Below are 292 nucleotides of genomic sequence, written 5' to 3' on the forward strand. Positions count from 1 at the left end.
CAGCGGCGGCGGCGGCGGCCGCTCACCTGGAAAGTCACCGCTGAGTAGGAGAAGGAGGAGGAGGACGGAGAGAAGGAGGAAGAGGAGGGAGAGGAGGAGGGGGAGGAAACCCCCCTGGTGCCCTTGTTCTCGCTGCCGCGGCGGCCGCTCCTCGCCGAGGCTGAGCGTGTCTGGTAGGGGGTGTCTGGTAGCATTTCCTTAAGGACAGAGAGAGGGCGGGCGCGGAGGGAGGGGAGAGATCCCGACCGCCTGCCCGGGCTCCTCTTTCCTTTATTTATTTTTCTGATACTGT

This window comes from Myotis brandtii, unplaced genomic scaffold, assembly GCF_000412655.1.
Source record: "Myotis brandtii unplaced genomic scaffold, ASM41265v1 scaffold123, whole genome shotgun sequence".
Lineage (NCBI taxonomy): Eukaryota > Metazoa > Chordata > Mammalia > Chiroptera > Vespertilionidae > Myotis > Myotis brandtii.